At 44.5% G+C, this 16,703-nt stretch overlaps 35 non-coding genes across 35 annotated transcripts; all 35 read left to right on the top strand.

Annotated features, from left to right (window-relative positions):
* Nucleotides 1–41: 41 nt before the first annotated feature.
* LOC134104904 (5S ribosomal RNA) lies at nt 42–160 on the top strand. Its single transcript, XR_009942276.1, has one exon. It is a non-coding gene; the product is annotated as a 5S ribosomal RNA (ribosomal RNA).
* A 344-nt stretch (nt 161–504) lies between these two features.
* LOC134104916 (5S ribosomal RNA) lies at nt 505–623 on the top strand. The gene has a single exon (XR_009942287.1). It is a non-coding gene; the product is annotated as a 5S ribosomal RNA (ribosomal RNA).
* Nucleotides 624–962: 339 nt separating this feature from the next.
* Nucleotides 963–1,081, top strand: LOC134104920 (5S ribosomal RNA). The gene has a single exon (XR_009942290.1). It is a non-coding gene; the product is annotated as a 5S ribosomal RNA (ribosomal RNA).
* A 395-nt stretch (nt 1,082–1,476) lies between these two features.
* LOC134104973 (5S ribosomal RNA) lies at nt 1,477–1,595 on the top strand. Its single transcript, XR_009942338.1, has one exon. It is a non-coding gene; the product is annotated as a 5S ribosomal RNA (ribosomal RNA).
* Nucleotides 1,596–1,934: 339 nt separating this feature from the next.
* On the top strand, nt 1,935–2,053 carry LOC134104929 (5S ribosomal RNA). Its single transcript, XR_009942298.1, has one exon. It is a non-coding gene; the product is annotated as a 5S ribosomal RNA (ribosomal RNA).
* A 395-nt stretch (nt 2,054–2,448) lies between these two features.
* Nucleotides 2,449–2,567, top strand: LOC134104941 (5S ribosomal RNA). Its single transcript, XR_009942309.1, has one exon. It is a non-coding gene; the product is annotated as a 5S ribosomal RNA (ribosomal RNA).
* A 339-nt stretch (nt 2,568–2,906) lies between these two features.
* LOC134104953 (5S ribosomal RNA) lies at nt 2,907–3,025 on the top strand. Its single transcript, XR_009942320.1, has one exon. It is a non-coding gene; the product is annotated as a 5S ribosomal RNA (ribosomal RNA).
* A 395-nt stretch (nt 3,026–3,420) lies between these two features.
* On the top strand, nt 3,421–3,539 carry LOC134104965 (5S ribosomal RNA). The gene has a single exon (XR_009942331.1). It is a non-coding gene; the product is annotated as a 5S ribosomal RNA (ribosomal RNA).
* Nucleotides 3,540–3,878: 339 nt separating this feature from the next.
* LOC134104977 (5S ribosomal RNA) lies at nt 3,879–3,997 on the top strand. Its single transcript, XR_009942342.1, has one exon. It is a non-coding gene; the product is annotated as a 5S ribosomal RNA (ribosomal RNA).
* A 395-nt stretch (nt 3,998–4,392) lies between these two features.
* Nucleotides 4,393–4,511, top strand: LOC134104989 (5S ribosomal RNA). The gene has a single exon (XR_009942353.1). It is a non-coding gene; the product is annotated as a 5S ribosomal RNA (ribosomal RNA).
* A 339-nt stretch (nt 4,512–4,850) lies between these two features.
* On the top strand, nt 4,851–4,969 carry LOC134104892 (5S ribosomal RNA). The gene has a single exon (XR_009942265.1). It is a non-coding gene; the product is annotated as a 5S ribosomal RNA (ribosomal RNA).
* A 395-nt stretch (nt 4,970–5,364) lies between these two features.
* Nucleotides 5,365–5,483, top strand: LOC134105000 (5S ribosomal RNA). The gene has a single exon (XR_009942364.1). It is a non-coding gene; the product is annotated as a 5S ribosomal RNA (ribosomal RNA).
* A 339-nt stretch (nt 5,484–5,822) lies between these two features.
* Nucleotides 5,823–5,941, top strand: LOC134104933 (5S ribosomal RNA). Its single transcript, XR_009942302.1, has one exon. It is a non-coding gene; the product is annotated as a 5S ribosomal RNA (ribosomal RNA).
* A 395-nt stretch (nt 5,942–6,336) lies between these two features.
* Nucleotides 6,337–6,455, top strand: LOC134105012 (5S ribosomal RNA). The gene has a single exon (XR_009942375.1). It is a non-coding gene; the product is annotated as a 5S ribosomal RNA (ribosomal RNA).
* Nucleotides 6,456–6,794: 339 nt separating this feature from the next.
* On the top strand, nt 6,795–6,913 carry LOC134104934 (5S ribosomal RNA). The gene has a single exon (XR_009942303.1). It is a non-coding gene; the product is annotated as a 5S ribosomal RNA (ribosomal RNA).
* Nucleotides 6,914–7,308: 395 nt separating this feature from the next.
* On the top strand, nt 7,309–7,427 carry LOC134105025 (5S ribosomal RNA). The gene has a single exon (XR_009942384.1). It is a non-coding gene; the product is annotated as a 5S ribosomal RNA (ribosomal RNA).
* Nucleotides 7,428–7,766: 339 nt separating this feature from the next.
* LOC134104956 (5S ribosomal RNA) lies at nt 7,767–7,885 on the top strand. The gene has a single exon (XR_009942323.1). It is a non-coding gene; the product is annotated as a 5S ribosomal RNA (ribosomal RNA).
* Nucleotides 7,886–8,280: 395 nt separating this feature from the next.
* Nucleotides 8,281–8,399, top strand: LOC134105034 (5S ribosomal RNA). The gene has a single exon (XR_009942390.1). It is a non-coding gene; the product is annotated as a 5S ribosomal RNA (ribosomal RNA).
* Nucleotides 8,400–8,743: 344 nt separating this feature from the next.
* LOC134105046 (5S ribosomal RNA) lies at nt 8,744–8,862 on the top strand. Its single transcript, XR_009942401.1, has one exon. It is a non-coding gene; the product is annotated as a 5S ribosomal RNA (ribosomal RNA).
* A 339-nt stretch (nt 8,863–9,201) lies between these two features.
* LOC134104921 (5S ribosomal RNA) lies at nt 9,202–9,320 on the top strand. The gene has a single exon (XR_009942291.1). It is a non-coding gene; the product is annotated as a 5S ribosomal RNA (ribosomal RNA).
* Nucleotides 9,321–9,715: 395 nt separating this feature from the next.
* Nucleotides 9,716–9,834, top strand: LOC134104974 (5S ribosomal RNA). The gene has a single exon (XR_009942339.1). It is a non-coding gene; the product is annotated as a 5S ribosomal RNA (ribosomal RNA).
* Nucleotides 9,835–10,173: 339 nt separating this feature from the next.
* LOC134105059 (5S ribosomal RNA) lies at nt 10,174–10,292 on the top strand. Its single transcript, XR_009942412.1, has one exon. It is a non-coding gene; the product is annotated as a 5S ribosomal RNA (ribosomal RNA).
* A 395-nt stretch (nt 10,293–10,687) lies between these two features.
* On the top strand, nt 10,688–10,806 carry LOC134105071 (5S ribosomal RNA). Its single transcript, XR_009942423.1, has one exon. It is a non-coding gene; the product is annotated as a 5S ribosomal RNA (ribosomal RNA).
* A 339-nt stretch (nt 10,807–11,145) lies between these two features.
* Nucleotides 11,146–11,264, top strand: LOC134104186 (5S ribosomal RNA). Its single transcript, XR_009941633.1, has one exon. It is a non-coding gene; the product is annotated as a 5S ribosomal RNA (ribosomal RNA).
* A 395-nt stretch (nt 11,265–11,659) lies between these two features.
* On the top strand, nt 11,660–11,778 carry LOC134104198 (5S ribosomal RNA). The gene has a single exon (XR_009941644.1). It is a non-coding gene; the product is annotated as a 5S ribosomal RNA (ribosomal RNA).
* A 339-nt stretch (nt 11,779–12,117) lies between these two features.
* LOC134104210 (5S ribosomal RNA) lies at nt 12,118–12,236 on the top strand. The gene has a single exon (XR_009941655.1). It is a non-coding gene; the product is annotated as a 5S ribosomal RNA (ribosomal RNA).
* A 395-nt stretch (nt 12,237–12,631) lies between these two features.
* LOC134104220 (5S ribosomal RNA) lies at nt 12,632–12,750 on the top strand. Its single transcript, XR_009941663.1, has one exon. It is a non-coding gene; the product is annotated as a 5S ribosomal RNA (ribosomal RNA).
* Nucleotides 12,751–13,089: 339 nt separating this feature from the next.
* LOC134104893 (5S ribosomal RNA) lies at nt 13,090–13,208 on the top strand. The gene has a single exon (XR_009942266.1). It is a non-coding gene; the product is annotated as a 5S ribosomal RNA (ribosomal RNA).
* Nucleotides 13,209–13,603: 395 nt separating this feature from the next.
* On the top strand, nt 13,604–13,722 carry LOC134104232 (5S ribosomal RNA). The gene has a single exon (XR_009941674.1). It is a non-coding gene; the product is annotated as a 5S ribosomal RNA (ribosomal RNA).
* A 339-nt stretch (nt 13,723–14,061) lies between these two features.
* On the top strand, nt 14,062–14,180 carry LOC134104922 (5S ribosomal RNA). The gene has a single exon (XR_009942292.1). It is a non-coding gene; the product is annotated as a 5S ribosomal RNA (ribosomal RNA).
* A 395-nt stretch (nt 14,181–14,575) lies between these two features.
* LOC134104975 (5S ribosomal RNA) lies at nt 14,576–14,694 on the top strand. The gene has a single exon (XR_009942340.1). It is a non-coding gene; the product is annotated as a 5S ribosomal RNA (ribosomal RNA).
* Nucleotides 14,695–15,033: 339 nt separating this feature from the next.
* Nucleotides 15,034–15,152, top strand: LOC134104245 (5S ribosomal RNA). The gene has a single exon (XR_009941686.1). It is a non-coding gene; the product is annotated as a 5S ribosomal RNA (ribosomal RNA).
* Nucleotides 15,153–15,547: 395 nt separating this feature from the next.
* Nucleotides 15,548–15,666, top strand: LOC134104257 (5S ribosomal RNA). Its single transcript, XR_009941697.1, has one exon. It is a non-coding gene; the product is annotated as a 5S ribosomal RNA (ribosomal RNA).
* Nucleotides 15,667–16,005: 339 nt separating this feature from the next.
* LOC134104269 (5S ribosomal RNA) lies at nt 16,006–16,124 on the top strand. The gene has a single exon (XR_009941708.1). It is a non-coding gene; the product is annotated as a 5S ribosomal RNA (ribosomal RNA).
* A 395-nt stretch (nt 16,125–16,519) lies between these two features.
* LOC134104281 (5S ribosomal RNA) lies at nt 16,520–16,638 on the top strand. Its single transcript, XR_009941719.1, has one exon. It is a non-coding gene; the product is annotated as a 5S ribosomal RNA (ribosomal RNA).
* Nucleotides 16,639–16,703: the final 65 nt, after the last annotated feature.

Raw genomic sequence — 16,703 nt, forward strand, 5'->3', positions numbered from 1 at the left:
CTTTGACACGTTTTAAAGGATTAGGAAAAAGATGAAAAGCAGCTTACGGCCATACCTCTCTGGTTCCGCCCGATCTCGTCTGATCTCGGAAGCTAAGCAGAGCAGGGCCTGGTTAGTACCTGGATGGAAGACCGCCTGGGAATCCCAGGTGCCGTAAGCTTTTTCACTTCTCTCTCCGAAAGCCGCCGAGCGCCGCAGATTGTACACCTGTTTTAACGTTGGATATTAAAGGAAATTAGACAATATTATCCAAAATGATTCCGTTTCATGATTGCTAAATTAGTGTTGATCAACATTTACGATTGGCATACTATTGTTTGTAATTTAGCCGTTGAAATACAGGTGCTAACCCAACATGTTAGAATTGCCAGTGAAGAAAAGTAAAGTTACCTTCAGGCTTTAGGAACCTCTCTTGCCAATGCTAAGAACTGCTTCAATTTTAGAAAAAGAAACTTCTGATTATCTTTGACACGTTTTAAAGGATTAGGAAAAAGATGAAAAGCAGCTTACGGCCATACCTCTCTGGTTCCGCCCGATCTCGTCTGATCTCGGAAGCTAAGCAGAGCAGGGCCTGGTTAGTACCTGGATGGAAGACCGCCTGGGAATCCCAGGTGCCGTAAGCTTTTTCACTTCTCTCTCTGAAAGCCGCCCAGCGCCGTAGATTGTACACCTACACAATTGTAAAAAAAATGTCACATTGTAGAAGAGATGCAATAGGAAGAAGATGAAAGGTGGCTTACGTCCATACCATCGTCAGGCCATTTGAGGTGGCGGGGACTGCAATGGCCATTCACCGATTGGCTGGGACCCCTGGGCGGGTCTTCTCTAGTCCATCCAATTTTCGGCATGGGATGTCACAGCCTTCTTTGCATACCCTTATTTAACCCACACAAAGATGCCAACGGCAGGCGTGTCATAATTCATTGACGCATTATAAAGGATTAGGAAAAAGATAAAAAGCAGCTTACGGCCATACCTCTCTGGTTCCGCCCGATCTCGTCTGATCTCGGAAGCTAAGCAGAGCAGGGCCTGGTTAGTACCTGGATGGAAGGCCGCCTGGGAATCCCAGGTGCCGTAAGCTTTTTCACTTCTCTCTCCGAAAGCCGCCGAGCGCCGCAGATTGTACACCTACAAATTACAAAAAGAATATCACATTGTTGAAGAGATGCATGTTTAGTGTTGTTTTAACGTTGGATATGAAAGGAAATTAGACAATATTATCCAAAATGATTCCGTTTCATGATTGCTAAATTAGTGTTGATCAACATTTACGATTGGCATACTATTGTTTGTAATTTAGCCGTTGAAATACAGGTGCTAACCCAACATGTTAGAATTGCCAGTGAAGAAAAGTAAAGTTACCTTCAGGCTTTAGGAACCTCTCTTGCCAATGCTAAGAACTGCTTCAATTTTAGAAAAAGAAACTTCTGATTATCTTTGACACGTTTTAAAGGATTAGGAAAAAGATGAAAAGCAGCTTACGGCCATACCTCTCTGGTTCCGCCCGATCTCGTCTGATCTCGGAAGCTAAGCAGAGCAGGGCCTGGTTAGTACCTGGATGGAAGACCGCCTGGGAATCCCATGTGCCGTAAGCTTTTTCACTTCTCTCTCTGAAAGCCGCCCAGCGCCGTAGATTGTACACCTACACAATTGTAAAAAAAATTTCACATTGTAGAAGAGATGCAATAGGAAGAAGATGAAAGGTGGCTTACGTCCATACCATCGTCAGGCCATTTGAGGTGGCGGGGACTGCAATGGCCATTCACCGATTGGCTGGGACCCCTGGGCGGGTCTTCTCTAGTCCATCCAATTTTCGGCATGGGATGTCACAGCCTTCTTTGCATACCCTTATTTAACCCACACAAAGATGCCAACGGCAGGCGTGTCATAATTCATTGACGCATTATAAAGGATTAGGAAAAAGATAAAAAGCAGCTTACGGCCATACCTCTCTGGTTCCGCCCGATCTCGTCTGATCTCGGAAGCTAAGCAGAGCAGGGCCTGGTTAGTACCTGGATGGAAGACCGCCTGGGAATCCCAGGTGCCGTAAGCTTTTTCACTTCTCTCTCCGAAAGCCGCCGAGCGCCGCAGATTGTACACCTACAAATTACAAAAAGAATATCACATTGTTGAAGAGATGCATGTTTAGTGTTGTTTTAACGTTGGATATGAAAGGAAATTAGACAATATTATCCAAAATGATTCCGTTTCATGATTGCTAAATTAGTGTTGATCAACATTTACGATTGGCATACTATTGTTTGTAATTTAGCCGTTGAAATACAGGTGCTAACCCAACATGTTAGAATTGCCAGTGAAGAAAAGTAAAGTTACCTTCAGGCTTTAGGAACCTCTCTTGCCAATGCTAAGAACTGCTTCAATTTTAGAAAAAGAAACTTCTGATTATCTTTGACACGTTTTAAAGGATTAGGAAAAAGATGAAAAGCAGCTTACGGCCATACCTCTCTGGTTCCGCCCGATCTCGTCTGATCTCGGAAGCTAAGCAGAGCAGGGCCTGGTTAGTACCTGGATGGAAGACCGCCTGGGAATCCCAGGTGCCGTAAGCTTTTTCACTTCTCTCTCTGAAAGCCGCCCAGCGCCGTAGATTGTACACCTACACAATTGTAAAAAAAATGTCACATTGTAGAAGAGATGCAATAGGAAGAAGATGAAAGGTGGCTTACGTCCATACCATCGTCAGGCCATTTGAGGTGGCGGGGACTGCAATGGCCATTCACCGATTGGCTGGGACCCCTGGGCGGGTCTTCTCTAGTCCATCCAATTTTCGGCATGGGATGTCACAGCCTTCTTTGCATACCCTTATTTAACCCACACAAAGATGCCAACGGCAGGCGTGTCATAATTCATTGACGCATTATAAAGGATTAGGAAAAAGATAAAAAGCAGCTTACGGCCATACCTCTCTGGTTCCGCCCGATCTCGTCTGATCTCGGAAGCTAAGCAGAGCAGGGCCTGGTTAGTACCTGGATGGAAGACCGCCTGGGAATCCCAGGTGCCGTAAGCTTTTTCACTTCTCTCTCCGAAAGCCGCCGAGCGCCGCAGATTGTACACCTACAAATTACAAAAAGAATATCACATTGTTGAAGAGATGCATGTTTAGTGTTGTTTTAACGTTGGATATGAAAGGAAATTAGACAATATTATCCAAAATGATTCCGTTTCATGATTGCTAAATTAGTGTTGATCAACATTTACGATTGGCATACTATTGTTTGTAATTTAGCCGTTGAAATACAGGTGCTAACCCAACATGTTAGAATTGCCAGTGAAGAAAAGTAAAGTTACCTTCAGGCTTTAGGAACCTCTCTTGCCAATGCTAAGAACTGCTTCAATTTTAGAAAAAGAAACTTCTGATTATCTTTGACACGTTTTAAAGGATTAGGAAAAAGATGAAAAGCAGCTTACGGCCATACCTCTCTGGTTCCGCCCGATCTCGTCTGATCTCGGAAGCTAAGCAGAGCAGGGCCTGGTTAGTACCTGGATGGAAGACCGCCTGGGAATCCCAGGTGCCGTAAGCTTTTTCACTTCTCTCTCTGAAAGCCGCCCAGCGCCGTAGATTGTACACCTACACAATTGTAAAAAAAATGTCACATTGTAGAAGAGATGCAATAGGAAGAAGATGAAAGGTGGCTTACGTCCATACCATCGTCAGGCCATTTGAGGTGGCGGGGACTGCAATGGCCATTCACCGATTGGCTGGGACCCCTGGGCGGGTCTTCTCTAGTCCATCCAATTTTCGGCATGGGATGTCACAGCCTTCTTTGCATACCCTTATTTAACCCACACAAAGATGCCAACGGCAGGCGTGTCATAATTCATTGACGCATTATAAAGGATTAGGAAAAAGATAAAAAGCAGCTTACGGCCATACCTCTCTGGTTCCGCCCGATCTCGTCTGATCTCGGAAGCTAAGCAGAGCAGGGCCTGGTTAGTACCTGGATGGAAGACCGCCTGGGAATCCCAGGTGCCGTAAGCTTTTTCACTTCTCTCTCCGAAAGCCGCCGAGCGCCGCAGATTGTACACCTACAAATTACAAAAAGAATATCACATTGTTGAAGAGATGCATGTTTAGTGTTGTTTTAACGTTGGATATGAAAGGAAATTAGACAATATTATCCAAAATGATTCCGTTTCATGATTGCTAAATTAGTGTTGATCAACATTTACGATTGGCATACTATTGTTTGTAATTTAGCCGTTGAAATACAGGTGCTAACCCAACATGTTAGAATTGCCAGTGAAGAAAAGTAAAGTTACCTTCAGGCTTTAGGAACCTCTCTTGCCAATGCTAAGAACTGCTTCAATTTTAGAAAAAGAAACTTCTGATTATCTTTGACACGTTTTAAAGGATTAGGAAAAAGATGAAAAGCAGCTTACGGCCATACCTCTCTGGTTCCGCCCGATCTCGTCTGATCTCGGAAGCTAAGCAGAGCAGGGCCTGGTTAGTACCTGGATGGAAGACCGCCTGGGAATCCCAGGTGCCGTAAGCTTTTTCACTTCTCTCTCTGAAAGCCGCCCAGCGCCGCAGATTGTACACCTACACAATTGTAAAAAAAATGTCACATTGTAGAAGAGATGCAATAGGAAGAAGATGAAAGGTGGCTTACGTCCATACCATCGTCAGGCCATTTGAGGTGGCGGGGACTGCAATGGCCATTCACCGATTGGCTGGGACCCCTGGGCGGGTCTTCTCTAGTCCATCCAATTTTCGGCATGGGATGTCACAGCCTTCTTTGCATACCCTTATTTAACCCACACAAAGATGCCAACGGCAGGCGTGTCATAATTCATTGACGCATTATAAAGGATTAGGAAAAAGATAAAAAGCAGCTTACGGCCATACCTCTCTGGTTCCGCCCGATCTCGTCTGATCTCGGAAGCTAAGCAGTGCAGGGCCTGGTTAGTACCTGGATGGAAGACCGCCTGGGAATCCCAGGTGCCGTAAGCTTTTTCACTTCTCTCTCCGAAAGCCGCCCAGCGCCGCAGATTGTACACCTACAAATTACAAAAAGAATATCACATTGTTGAAGAGATGCATGTTTAGTGTTGTTTTAACGTTGGATATGAAAGGAAATTAGACAATATTATCCAAAATGATTCCGTTTCATGATTGCTAAATTAGTGTTGATCAACATTTACGATTGGCATACTATTGTTTGTAATTTAGCCGTTGAAATACAGGTGCTAACCCAACATGTTAGAATTGCCAGTGAAGAAAAGTAAAGTTACCTTCAGGCTTTAGGAACCTCTCTTGCCAATGCTAAGAACTGCTTCAATTTTAGAAAAAGAAACTTCTGATTATCTTTGACACGTTTTAAAGGATTAGGAAAAAGATGAAAAGCAGCTTACGGCCATACCTCTCTGGTTCCGCCCGATCTCGTCTGATCTCGGAAGCTAAGCAGAGCAGGGCCTGGTTAGTACCTGGATGGAAGACCGCCTGGGAATCCCAGGTGCCGTAAGCTTTTTCACTTCTCTCTCTGAAAGCCGCCCAGCGCCGTAAATTGTACACCTGCACAATTGTAAAAAAAAATTCACATTGTAGAAGAGATGCAATAGGAAGAAGATGAAAGGTGGCTTACGTCCATACTATCGTCAGGCCATTTGAGGTGGCGGGGACTGCAATGGCCATTCACCGATTGGCTGGGACCCCTGGGCGGGTCTTCTCTAGTCCATCCAATTTTCGGCATGGGATGTCACAGCCTTCTTTGCATACCCTTATTTAACCCACACAAAGATGCCAACGGCAGGCGTGTCATAATTCATTGACGCATTATAAAGGATTAGGAAAAAGATAAAAAGCAGCTTACGGCCATACCTCTCTGGTTCCGCCCGATCTCGTCTGATCTCGGAAGCTAAGCAGAGCAGGGCCTGGTTAGTACCTGGATGGAAGACCGCCTGGGAATCCTAGGTGCCGTAAGCTTTTTCACTTCTCTCTCCGAAAGCCGCCGAGCGCCGCAGATTGTACACCTACAAATTACAAAAAGAATATCACATTGTTGAAGAGATGCATGTTTAGTGTTGTTTTAACGTTGGATATGAAAGGAAATTAGACAATATTATCCAAAATGATTCCGTTTCATGATTGCTAAATTAGTGTTGATCAACATTTACGATTGGCATACTATTGTTTGTAATTTAGCCGTTGAAATACAGGTGCTAACCCAACATGTTAGAATTGCCAGTGAAGAAAAGTAAAGTTACCTTCAGGCTTTAGGAACCTCTCTTGCCAATGCTAAGAACTGCTTCAATTTTAGAAAAAGAAACTTCTGATTATCTTTGACACGTTTTAAAGGATTAGGAAAAAGATGAAAAGCAGCTTACGGCCATACCTCTCTGGTTCCGCCCGATCTCGTCTGATCTCGGAAGCTAAGCAGAGCAGGGCCTGGTTAGTACCTGGATGGAAGACCGCCTGGGAATCCCAGGTGCCGTAAGCTTTTTCACTTCTCTCTCTGAAAGCCGCCCAGCTCCGTAGATTGTACACCTACACAATTGAAAAAAAAATGTCACATTGTAGAAGAGATGCAATAGGAAGAAGATGAAAGGTGGCTTACGTCCATACCATCGTCAGGCCATTTGAGGTGGCGGGGACTGCAATGGCCATTCACCGATTGGCTGGGACCCCTGGGCGGGTCTTCTCTAGTCCATCCAATTTTCGGCATGGGATGTCACAGCCTTCTTTGCATACCCTTATTTAACCCACACAAAGATGCCAACGGCAGGCGTGTCATAATTCATTGACGCATTATAAAGGATTAGGAAAAAGATAAAAAGCAGCTTACGGCCATACCTCTCTGGTTCCGCCCGATCTCGTCTGATCTCGGAAGCTAAGCAGAGCAGGGCCTGGTTAGTACCTGGATGGAAGACCGCCTGGGAATCCTAGGTGCCGTAAGCTTTTTCACTTCTCTCTCCGAAAGCCGCCGAGCGCCGCAGATTGTACACCTACAAATTACAAAAAGAATATCACATTGTTGAAGAGATGCATGTTTAGTGTTGTTTTAACGTTGGATATGAAAGGAAATTAGACAATATTATCCAAAATGATTCCGTTTCATGATTGCTAAATTAGTGTTGATCAACATTTACGATTGGCATACTATTGTTTGTAATTTAGCCGTTGAAATACAGGTGCTAACCCAACATGTTAGAATTGCCAGTGAAGAAAAGTAAAGTTACCTTCAGGCTTTAGGAACCTCTCTTGCCAATGCTAAGAACTGCTTCAATTTTAGAAAAAGAAACTTCTGATTATCTTTGACACGTTTTAAAGGATTAGGAAAAAGATGAAAAGCAGCTTACGGCCATACCTCTCTGGTTCCGCCCGATCTCGTCTGATCTCGGAAGCTAAGCAGAGCAGGGCCTGGTTAGTACCTGGATGGAAGACCGCCTGGGAATCCCAGGTGCCGTAAGCTTTTTCACTTCTCTCTCTGAAAGCCGCCCAGCTCCGTAGATTGTACACCTACACAATTGAAAAAAAAATGTCACATTGTAGAAGAGATGCAATAGGAAGAAGATGAAAGGTGGCTTACGTCCATACCATCGTCAGGCCATTTGAGGTGGCGGGGACTGCAATGGCCATTCACCGATTGGCTGGGACCCCTGGGCGGGTCTTCTCTAGTCCATCCAATTTTCGGCATGGGATGTCACAGCCTTCTTTGCATACCCTTATTTAACCCACACAAAGATGCCAACGGCAGGCGTGTCATAATTCATTGACGCATTATAAAGGATTAGGAAAAAGATAAAAAGCAGCTTACGGCCATACCTCTCTGGTTCCGCCTGATCTCGTCTGATCTCGGAAGCTAAGCAGTGCAGGGCCTGGTTAGTACCTGGATGGAAGACCGCCTGGGAATCCCAGGTGCCGTAAGCTTTTTCACTTCTCTCTCCGAAAGCCGCCCAGCGCCGCAGATTGTACACCTACAAATTACAAAAAGAATATCACATTGTTGAAGAGATGCATGTTTAGTGTTGTTTTAACGTTGGATATGAAAGGAAATTAGACAATATTATCCAAAATGATTCCGTTTCATGATTGCTAAATTAGTGTTGATCAACATTTACGATTGGCATACTATTGTTTGTAATTTAGCCGTTGAAATACAGGTGCTAACCCAACATGTTAGAATTGCCAGTGAAGAAAAGTAAAGTTACCTTCAGGCTTTAGGAACCTCTCTTGCCAATGCTAAGAACTGCTTCAATTTTAGAAAAAGAAACTTCTGATTATCTTTGACACGTTTTAAAGGATTAGGAAAAAGATGAAAAGCAGCTTACGGCCATACCTCTCTGGTTCCGCCCGATCTCGTCTGATCTCGGAAGCTAAGCAGAGCAGGGCCTGGTTAGTACCTGGATGGAAGACCGCCTGGGAATCCCAGGTGCCGTAAGCTTTTTCACTTCTCTCTCCGAAAGCCGCCGAGCGCCGCAGATTGTACACCTGTTTTAACGTTGGATATTAAAGGAAATTAGACAATATTATCCAAAATGATTCCGTTTCATGATTGCTAAATTAGTGTTGATCAACATTTACGATTGGCATACTATTGTTTGTAATTTAGCCGTTGAAATACAGGTGCTAACCCAACATGTTAGAATTGCCAGTGAAGAAAAGTAAAGTTACCTTCAGGCTTTAGGAACCTCTCTTGCCAATGCTAAGAACTGCTTCAATTTTAGAAAAAGAAACTTCTGATTATCTTTGACACGTTTTAAAGGATTAGGAAAAAGATGAAAAGCAGCTTACGGCCATACCTCTCTGGTTCCGCCCGATCTCGTCTGATCTCGGAAGCTAAGCAGAGCAGGGCCTGGTTAGTACCTGGATGGAAGACCGCCTGGGAATCCCAGGTGCCGTAAGCTTTTTCACTTCTCTCTCTGAAAGCCGCCCAGCGCCGTAGATTGTACACCTACACAATTGTAAAAAAAATGTCACATTGTAGAAGAGATGCAATAGGAAGAAGATGAAAGGTGGCTTACGTCCATACCATCGTCAGGCCATTTGAGGTGGCGGGGACTGCAATGGCCATTCACCGATTGGCTGGGACCCCTGGGCGGGTCTTCTCTAGTCCATCCAATTTTCGGCATGGGATGTCACAGCCTTCTTTGCATACCCTTATTTAACCCACACAAAGATGCCAACGGCAGGCGTGTCATAATTCATTGACGCATTATAAAGGATTAGGAAAAAGATAAAAAGCAGCTTACGGCCATACCTCTCTGGTTCCGCCCGATCTCGTCTGATCTCGGAAGCTAAGCAGAGCAGGGCCTGGTTAGTACCTGGATGGAAGGCCGCCTGGGAATCCCAGGTGCCGTAAGCTTTTTCACTTCTCTCTCCGAAAGCCGCCGAGCGCCGCAGATTGTACACCTACAAATTACAAAAAGAATATCACATTGTTGAAGAGATGCATGTTTAGTGTTGTTTTAACGTTGGATATGAAAGGAAATTAGACAATATTATCCAAAATGATTCCGTTTCATGATTGCTAAATTAGTGTTGATCAACATTTACGATTGGCATACTATTGTTTGTAATTTAGCCGTTGAAATACAGGTGCTAACCCAACATGTTAGAATTGCCAGTGAAGAAAAGTAAAGTTACCTTCAGGCTTTAGGAACCTCTCTTGCCAATGCTAAGAACTGCTTCAATTTTAGAAAAAGAAACTTCTGATTATCTTTGACACGTTTTAAAGGATTAGGAAAAAGATGAAAAGCAGCTTACGGCCATACCTCTCTGGTTCCGCCCGATCTCGTCTGATCTCGGAAGCTAAGCAGAGCAGGGCCTGGTTAGTACCTGGATGGAAGACCGCCTGGGAATCCCATGTGCCGTAAGCTTTTTCACTTCTCTCTCTGAAAGCCGCCCAGCGCCGTAGATTGTACACCTACACAATTGTAAAAAAAATTTCACATTGTAGAAGAGATGCAATAGGAAGAAGATGAAATGTGGCTTACGTCCATACCATCGTCAGGCCATTTGAGGTGGCGGGGACTGCAATGGCCATTCACCGATTGGCTGGGACCCCTGGGCGGGTCTTCTCTAGTCCATCCAATTTTCGGCATGGGATGTCACAGCCTTCTTTGCATACCCTTATTTAACCCACACAAAGATGCCAACGGCAGGCGTGTCATAATTCATTGACGCATTATAAAGGATTAGGAAAAAGATAAAAAGCAGCTTACGGCCATACCTCTCTGGTTCCGCCCGATCTCGTCTGATCTCGGAAGCTAAGCAGAGCAGGGCCTGGTTAGTACCTGGATGGAAGACCGCCTGGGAATCCCAGGTGCCGTAAGCTTTTTCACTTCTCTCTCCGAAAGCCGCCGAGCGCCGCAGATTGTACACCTACAAATTACAAAAAGAATATCACATTGTTGAAGAGATGCATGTTTAGTGTTGTTTTAACGTTGGATATGAAAGGAAATTAGACAATATTATCCAAAATGATTCCGTTTCATGATTGCTAAATTAGTGTTGATCAACATTTACGATTGGCATACTATTGTTTGTAATTTAGCCGTTGAAATACAGGTGCTAACCCAACATGTTAGAATTGCCAGTGAAGAAAAGTAAAGTTACCTTCAGGCTTTAGGAACCTCTCTTGCCAATGCTAAGAACTGCTTCAATTTTAGAAAAAGAAACTTCTGATTATCTTTGACACGTTTTAAAGGATTAGGAAAAAGATGAAAAGCAGCTTACGGCCATACCTCTCTGGTTCCGCCCGATCTCGTCTGATCTCGGAAGCTAAGCAGAGCAGGGCCTGGTTAGTACCTGGATGGAAGACCGCCTGGGAATCCCAGGTGCCGTAAGCTTTTTCACTTCTCTCTCTGAAAGCCGCCCAGCGCCGTAGATTGTACACCTACACAATTGTAAAAAAAATGTCACATTGTAGAAGAGATGCAATAGGAAGAAGATGAAAGGTGGCTTACGTCCATACCATCGTCAGGCCATTTGAGGTGGCGGGGACTGCAATGGCCATTCACCGATTGGCTGGGACCCCTGGGCGGGTCTTCTCTAGTCCATCCAATTTTCGGCATGGGATGTCACAGCCTTCTTTGCATACCCTTATTTAACCCACACAAAGATGCCAACGGCAGGCGTGTCATAATTCATTGACGCATTATAAAGGATTAGGAAAAAGATAAAAAGCAGCTTACGGCCATACCTCTCTGGTTCCGCCCGATCTCGTCTGATCTCGGAAGCTAAGCAGAGCAGGGCCTGGTTAGTACCTGGATGGAAGACCGCCTGGGAATCCCAGGTGCCGTAAGCTTTTTCACTTCTCTCTCCGAAAGCCGCCGAGCGCCGCAGATTGTACACCTACAAATTACAAAAAGAATATCACATTGTTGAAGAGATGCATGTTTAGTGTTGTTTTAACGTTGGATATGAAAGGAAATTAGACAATATTATCCAAAATGATTCCGTTTCATGATTGCTAAATTAGTGTTGATCAACATTTACGATTGGCATACTATTGTTTGTAATTTAGCCGTTGAAATACAGGTGCTAACCCAACATGTTAGAATTGCCAGTGAAGAAAAGTAAAGTTACCTTCAGGCTTTAGGAACCTCTCTTGCCAATGCTAAGAACTGCTTCAATTTTAGAAAAAGAAACTTCTGATTATCTTTGACACGTTTTAAAGGATTAGGAAAAAGATGAAAAGCAGCTTACGGCCATACCTCTCTGGTTCCGCCCGATCTCGTCTGATCTCGGAAGCTAAGCAGAGCAGGGCCTGGTTAGTACCTGGATGGAAGACCGCCTGGGAATCCCAGGTGCCGTAAGCTTTTTCACTTCTCTCTCTGAAAGCCGCCCAGCGCCGTAGATTGTACACCTACACAATTGTAAAAAAAATGTCACATTGTAGAAGAGATGCAATAGGAAGAAGATGAAAGGTGGCTTACGTCCATACCATCGTCAGGCCATTTGAGGTGGCGGGGACTGCAATGGCCATTCACCGATTGGCTGGGACCCCTGGGCGGGTCTTCTCTAGTCCATCCAATTTTCGGCATGGGATGTCACAGCCTTCTTTGCATACCCTTATTTAACCCACACAAAGATGCCAACGGCAGGCGTGTCATAATTCATTGACGCATTATAAAGGATTAGGAAAAAGATAAAAAGCAGCTTACGGCCATACCTCTCTGGTTCCGCCCGATCTCGTCTGATCTCGGAAGCTAAGCAGAGCAGGGCCTGGTTAGTACCTGGATGGAAGACCGCCTGGGAATCCCAGGTGCCGTAAGCTTTTTCACTTCTCTCTCCGAAAGCCGCCGAGCGCCGCAGATTGTACACCTACAAATTACAAAAAGAATATCACATTGTTGAAGAGATGCATGTTTAGTGTTGTTTTAACGTTGGATATGAAAGGAAATTAGACAATATTATCCAAAATGATTCCGTTTCATGATTGCTAAATTAGTGTTGATCAACATTTACGATTGGCATACTATTGTTTGTAATTTAGCCGTTGAAATACAGGTGCTAACCCAACATGTTAGAATTGCCAGTGAAGAAAAGTAAAGTTACCTTCAGGCTTTAGGAACCTCTCTTGCCAATGCTAAGAACTGCTTCAATTTTAGAAAAAGAAACTTCTGATTATCTTTGACACGTTTTAAAGGATTAGGAAAAAGATGAAAAGCAGCTTACGGCCATACCTCTCTGGTTCCGCCCGATCTCGTCTGATCTCGGAAGCTAAGCAGAGCAGGGCCTGGTTAGTACCTGGATGGAAGACCGCCTGGGAATCCCAGGTGCCGTAAGCTTTTTCACTTCTCTCTCTGAAAGCCGCCCAGCGCCGCAGATTGTACACCTACACAATTGTAAAAAAAATGTCACATTGTAGAAGAGATGCAATAGGAAGAAGATGAAAGGTGGCTTACGTCCATACCATCGTCAGGCCATTTGAGGTGGCGGGGACTGCAATGGCCATTCACCGATTGGCTGGGACCCCTGGGCGGGTCTTCTCTAGTCCATCCAATTTTCGGCATGGGATGTCACAGCCTTCTTTGCATACCCTTATTTAACCCACACAAAGATGCCAACGGCAGGCGTGTCATAATTCATTGACGCATTATAAAGGATTAGGAAAAAGATAAAAAGCAGCTTACGGCCATACCTCTCTGGTTCCGCCCGATCTCGTCTGATCTCGGAAGCTAAGCAGTGCAGGGCCTGGTTAGTACCTGGATGGAAGACCGCCTGGGAATCCCAGGTGCCGTAAGCTTTTTCACTTCTCTCTCCGAAAGCCGCCCAGCGCCGCAGATTGTACACCTACAAATTACAAAAAGAATATCACATTGTTGAAGAGATGCATGTTTAGTGTTGTTTTAACGTTGGATATGAAAGGAAATTAGACAATATTATCCAAAATGATTCCGTTTCATGATTGCTAAATTAGTGTTGATCAACATTTACGATTGGCATACTATTGTTTGTAATTTAGCCGTTGAAATACAGGTGCTAACCCAACATGTTAGAATTGCCAGTGAAGAAAAGTAAAGTTACCTTCAGGCTTTAGGAACCTCTCTTGCCAATGCTAAGAACTGCTTCAATTTTAGAAAAAGAAACTTCTGATTATCTTTGACACGTTTTAAAGGATTAGGAAAAAGATGAAAAGCAGCTTACGGCCATACCTCTCTGGTTCCGCCCGATCTCGTCTGATCTCGGAAGCTAAGCAGAGCAGGGCCTGGTTAGTACCTGGATGGAAGACCGCCTGGGAATCCCAGGTGCCGTAAGCTTTTTCACTTCTCTCTCTGAAAGCCGCCCAGCGCCGTAGATTGTACACCTACACAATTGTAAAAAAAATGTCACATTGTAGAAGAGATGCAATAGGAAGAAGATGAAAGGTGGCTTACGTCCATACCATCGTCAGGCCATTTGAGGTGGCGGGGACTGCAATGGCCATTCACCGATTGGCTGGGACCCCTGGGCGGGTCTTCTCTAGTCCATCCAATTTTCGGCATGGGATGTCACAGCCTTCTTTGCATACCCTTATTTAACCCACACAAAGATGCCAACGGCAGGCGTGTCATAATTCATTGACGCATTATAAAGGATTAGGAAAAAGATAAAAAGCAGCTTACGGCCATACCTCTCTGGTTCCGCCCGATCTCGTCTGATCTCGGAAGCTAAGCAGAGCAGGGCCTGGTTAGTACCTGGATGGAAGGCCGCCTGGGAATCCCAGGTGCCGTAAGCTTTTTCACTTCTCTCTCCGAAAGCCGCCGAGCGCCGCAGATTGTACACCTACAAATTACAAAAAGAATATCACATTGTTGAAGAGATGCATGTTTAGTGTTGTTTTAACGTTGGATATGAAAGGAAATTAGACAATATTATCCAAAATGATTCCGTTTCATGATTGCTAAATTAGTGTTGATCAACATTTACGATTGGCATACTATTGTTTGTAATTTAGCCGTTGAAATACAGGTGCTAACCCAACATGTTAGAATTGCCAGTGAAGAAAAGTAAAGTTACCTTCAGGCTTTAGGAACCTCTCTTGCCAATGCTAAGAACTGCTTCAATTTTAGAAAAAGAAACTTCTGATTATCTTTGACACGTTTTAAAGGATTAGGAAAAAGATGAAAAGCAGCTTACGGCCATACCTCTCTGGTTCCGCCCGATCTCGTCTGATCTCGGAAGCTAAGCAGAGCAGGGCCTGGTTAGTACCTGGATGGAAGACCGCCTGGGAATCCCATGTGCCGTAAGCTTTTTCACTTCTCTCTCTGAAAGCCGCCCAGCGCCGTAGATTGTACACCTACACAATTGTAAAAAAAATTTCACATTGTAGAAGAGATGCAATAGGAAGAAGATGAAAGGTGGCTTACGTCCATACCATCGTCAGGCCATTTGAGGTGGCGGGGACTGCAATGGCCATTCACCGATTGGCTGGGACCCCTGGGCGGGTCTTCTCTAGTCCATCCAATTTTCGGCATGGGATGTCACAGCCTTCTTTGCATACCCTTATTTAACCCACACAAAGATGCCAACGGCAGGCGTGTCATAATTCATTGACGCATTATAAAGGATTAGGAAAAAGATAAAAAGCAGCTTACGGCCATACCTCTCTGGTTCCGCCCGATCTCGTCTGATCTCGGAAGCTAAGCAGAGCAGGGCCTGGTTAGTACCTGGATGGAAGACCGCCTGGGAATCCCAGGTGCCGTAAGCTTTTTCACTTCTCTCTCCGAAAGCCGCCGAGCGCCGCAGATTGTACACCTACAAATTACAAAAAGAATATCACATTGTTGAAGAGATGCATGTTTAGTGTTGTTTTAACGTTGGATATGAAAGGAAATTAGACAATATTATCCAAAATGATTCCGTTTCATGATTGCTAAATTAGTGTTGATCAACATTTACGATTGGCATACTATTGTTTGTAATTTAGCCGTTGAAATACAGGTGCTAACCCAACATGTTAGAATTGCCAGTGAAGAAAAGTAAAGTTACCTTCAGGCTTTAGGAACCTCTCTTGCCAATGCTAAGAACTGCTTCAATTTTAGAAAAAGAAACTTCTGATTATCTTTGACACGTTTTAAAGGATTAGGAAAAAGATGAAAAGCAGCTTACGGCCATACCTCTCTGGTTCCGCCCGATCTCGTCTGATCTCGGAAGCTAAGCAGAGCAGGGCCTGGTTAGTACCTGGATGGAAGACCGCCTGGGAATCCCAGGTGCCGTAAGCTTTTTCACTTCTCTCTCTGAAAGCCGCCCAGCGCCGTAGATTGTACACCTACACAATTGTAAAAAAAATGTCACATTGTAGAAGAGATGCAATAGGAAGAAGATGAAAGGTGGCTTACGTCCATACCATCGTCAGGCCATTTGAGGTGGCGGGGACTGCAATGGCCATTCACCGATTGGCTGGGACCCCTGGGCGGGTCTTCTCTAGTCCATCCAATTTTCGGCATGGGATGTCACAGCCTTCTTTGCATACCCTTATTTAACCCACACAAAGATGCCAACGGCAGGCGTGTCATAATTCATTGACGCATTATAAAGGATTAGGAAAAAGATAAAAAGCAGCTTACGGCCATACCTCTCTGGTTCCGCCCGATCTCGTCTGATCTCGGAAGCTAAGCAGAGCAGGGCCTGGTTAGTACCTGGATGGAAGACCGCCTGGGAATCCCAGGTGCCGTAAGCTTTTTCACTTCTCTCTCCGAAAGCCGCCGAGCGCCGCAGATTGTACACCTACAAATTACAAAAAGAATATCACATTGTTGAAGAGATGCATGTTTAGTGTTGTTTTAACGTTGGATATGAAAGGAAATTAGACAATATTATCCAAAATGATTCCGTTTCATGATTGCTAAATTAGTGTTGATCAACATTTACGATTGGCATACTATTGTTTGTAATTTAGCCGTTGAAATACAGGTGCTAACCCAACATGTTAGAATTGCCAGTGAAGAAAAGTAAAGTTACCTTCAGGCTTTAGGAACCTCTCTTGCCAATGCTAAGAACTGCTTCAATTTTAGAAAAAGAAACTTCTGATTATCTTTGACACGTTTTAAAGGATTAGGAAAAAGATGAAAAGCAGCTTACGGCCATACCTCTCTGGTTCCGCCCGATCTCGTCTGATCTCGGAAGCTAAGCAGAGCAGGGCCTGGTTAGTACCTGGATGGAAGACCGCCTGGGAATCCCAGGTGCCGTAAGCTTTTTCACTTCTCTCTCTGAAAGCCGCCCAGCGCCGTAGATTGTACACCTACACAATTGTAAAAAA

The sequence above is a fragment of the Pungitius pungitius genome, chromosome 14 (genome assembly GCF_949316345.1).
Source record: "Pungitius pungitius chromosome 14, fPunPun2.1, whole genome shotgun sequence".
NCBI lineage: Eukaryota > Metazoa > Chordata > Actinopteri > Perciformes > Gasterosteidae > Pungitius > Pungitius pungitius.